Genomic DNA, 3632 nt, shown 5'->3' with positions numbered 1-3632 from the left:
CATAAAGTCATTTTCTTCTAACACCAAACAAAGATCTTCAGGAGCCCCAGGACCTCTTTGTTGGCTGCTCCTCTGCTTTCTCCAAATGAACTACAAAATCTGGTGCGCACACATCCTGCTAAGAGCATTTGGACACACCGCTGCAGTATGGTGCACCTTAGAGTGGTACTGTGAGCATCCTCAGCTGACTTTTGCCAGCTTTGTAGGACCTCACAGACCAAACAGCCTTTGCAAATAATAGAAAAAATGGAGACTCCCTGTGTGTGGCGCATCTCCCTCCTGCAGGATTCCAGCCTGTGATGAGCAGCAGTTAGGTGGGGACACCTCTTCCCTCTGAGAGCAAGGTTAGTCTAGCTCATTGGGTCTGATGGACATGTATTTTCATGGCAATCAGGCATGACTCGGAGGGGAGGGAGGATTTCAGGATCTACAGGTTTCCCATAGGAGAAAAATACCATTTAAGCAACAACTGATCAGATCTCCAGCTACACTGCAGCAGCTGAGATACCCATGGGGCAGCTCTAATTGCTAAAGGAGCAAATCAACTCCCTCACTACTTTCACCATCCAGCCTATTACAGCTCCATGCAAGGTGTTATGAAATTAGTGCTGGAAACAGAAAAGCCAGCACATTAGTGACTGAGTCATTTAATAATCTTCCCTTTGTTGTTGGCACCCTGACAAGCAGGAGAAATAAAGATTGCGGAAAAAAAGTGTACACGTGAATTGAAGAGTAAACTCTTCTTTCCAGCTATAATTACGCATGAAAGCAGCAGCAGAGGAGTCCATCCACTCTTACTGCTTCCAGACAAGTACAAGTCATTTGAGCCAGGTCCTGGGTCTGATTAACCAAGTGGTAGTGCATAGTCAGTCACAGCATTTGCACACACGGTGGTCATTAACTAAATCTAGTGACTGGTTAAATGAACACGTTTGAGTTACAGAAATACAGCAATCACTGATGTACATTTTAAGCCATTGCAGTGTGAACAGCAGAGCCCCAGGAGTTGCAGAGCAATGACCTGTAACCTCATTTCTGATGGGGAGGCTGGAGCTGCTTTGCAGTTTAAATATGCAACAGCGTATCAACGAAAGGTTCTGTTCCTTGCTCTTAGAAGACCAGTGGTGAAAAAAACCAATTTGTCCTTTAGTTCAACATCTGTTTAAACTGCAACCCTGGAGGCACAGCATTGTCAGGTGTCCCTGCTTCATTCCTGTATGCTTCCCTCATGCTCGTCCCAGGATGAGCACCAAAATGATTCATACCAAAGACGGGGGCAGCACATTAGTTAAACATGGATGACCTGGAACGCTGCTGAAAAGAGCAAAGATCTCCTAAGGTTACAACATGGCGTCCTTTGCCTTGTAAGTGTGAGCCCATGGTGTTATCCTGTTCAGTGTGCTTTGTGCACTTGCAGCATCTAATATCTGGGCAGCACTCAGTCTGCACATTCAGCCACAGCAGGAGGCCCTATAAAAAGCTTTTTCAGACCTCTTCATCTCAGGCAGTCAACAGCCGAGGCAGTGCAGACAGGCAGCTCTTGGCAGTGCCTGGCAGCACTTGCACTTTATCTGCGCCCAGCCTCTTGATGTGCCTGCATCCCAACACCAAACGCCACTGCTTTCTAGGTGGATGGCCAAACTAGAACTGCTTTAAAGCAGAGCATGTCCCAGCACAACAGCTTGGAGAAAGGTTCAGGACGACACATCAGAATCCACAAACACTCAAGACTGCAGGGTTGGTGGCAGACTATGAGGAGAGAGGTACAGCGTGTGAACATGCAGCAGATCACCTATAGCAAGCTGTCAGTAACTGTGCTACTTCATTTACATCGTGCAAAGGGCTTGTAGCCATTGAATGGGCAGTGGGGTGCTGCCCCTGCTTGCTGCATGATGCACTGCTCCCTGAACCTGTTGGGATGCAACCATCTGGGATGTGTTATCCCCAGGGGCTGCCCCATGGGTCCTGCCTGTCCAGAGCACTCACTGCAAGGGAAGTGTGCCCATGTCTTCCAGCCAGATGTGGCAAGGGTGTTAAGGGACTTGCAGGAAACGGTCCTGCCAGCTCTCCGGACAGAGTCAGGGTAGAGCCCCTTCTCCCACTGTTTCCAGTTTAACTGCCCTAATCTCATTCCTTTTCCTAAGATTGCTCAGCTGTGGGGCAGGGAGTTGTGTCTATCTTGTCTTGAAGTGTCAGTCATCCCCTCCAGCCAGGTCTCTGTCAGCCATGGAAGAGGTTGCACACCTTCTGGCAATTTTGGCAGGCCTGTGGTACCTGGAGATGCCACTTCTGTCAATTTTTTTTCTTTTTTTATTCCTGGCTCATGAACTAGGGACTTTTCTCTGAACCATGCTGGTTGTGTGGACCAAGGTGTGCCAGCTCCGATGCCACATCTCCCCAGTTGCTACATTTTCCAGGCATTGTTTCTATAACTCTTCCAAAAATTCAGCAATTTTTCTTCTCCCTGCCACCCCGGAGTCAACGCTTTTGCTGAGCAGCTATGTGATATACAACTGTGGGTTATGCACCTGTGAAGACCAGCCACCTTTCAGCCTTTCAGATGCACCATCCATTCCTGTTCTGCAGTGGCTCCAGCTGAATAAAGAGCTCATTTGCTTGGTTAAGAGCATAAGAGTGAAAAATCACATTAAAGACCCACCTCTTCCAGGAAGCCACTCCCTGAAGCAGGCAGTGGAAGAACCAATGTGCAAGGCCTGTGCAGTGGTGGCAGCAGTACCTGTGGACCTGTCAAGGGCTGCACACTCACCCCTTTGGCTGTTGCATCAGTCCCCAGGGGACACCAGCACGTGGCTGTGACCTTGCAGGAGTTTGTCATGGCCCCTCACATGGCAGACGCAGCCTCTCTGCATGCCAGCACTGCAGCTCTCATCACTCCCTCATGTGTCCTGGGAAAGCACTTTCCCAGGTGGAGAAGGGGACCTTGCGGGGAAACATTTTCACTTTTTCCATCCTTTGGAAGGAAATTGGTGAGCAGGTGGCCCTCACCTGCAGCCCACCCTTTCTCCCCAGAGTGCTCACCTCCCTGTTTGCATCCATCCAGAGACTCATCTCCCTTCTATTCTGGGCACCCTCTCACCTTCCCCATACTCCCTGCTCCCTGGTCATGACTTGACACAGCCATACTAAAAAATACTTAGCTGATGCACAGAAGCAAACCCAGGCTTTGGTGCCCCTGGGCATCCCTACACAGTGGGTCACCCCTGCTCTTCTGGGGGCCTATTTTATGATCCAGCTGGGCTGACTGGTGATCAGCTCACACTAGACAGAGTTCGTTGCAGCACCTGAGACACTACGTGGTACTCCCACACTAGAAACAACAGTGCTTTCACAGCAATCTTGCCACAACATCCTTTCCTAATGTGGATCTCCCTCTCAAATACCACAACAGGAGAAAAAGACTCCAAAAACAGAAGGCACCTTGTGCTGGGTCCACTTGAAATGGATGTGTTGTGTGCACACAGAATTTCTTTGGCTCTACCCCAAGTGGCGGGTTTCACTGTGACTTTTGACAACATTTCAGCAAGGTCTCAAAGTCCAACAAAGTGGCTGTATGAAAAGCCATAGGAAGTTGAGCTCCAAGGACAGAGACTGCTTTTCAAGCTCACGTTGCT

The sequence above is a fragment of the Phalacrocorax aristotelis genome, chromosome 3, assembly GCF_949628215.1.
Source record: "Phalacrocorax aristotelis chromosome 3, bGulAri2.1, whole genome shotgun sequence".
Classification (NCBI taxonomy): Eukaryota; Metazoa; Chordata; class Aves; order Suliformes; family Phalacrocoracidae; genus Phalacrocorax; species Phalacrocorax aristotelis.
The sequence above is the reverse complement of the archived record's forward strand: the minus strand, read 5'-3'. Positions refer to the sequence as shown.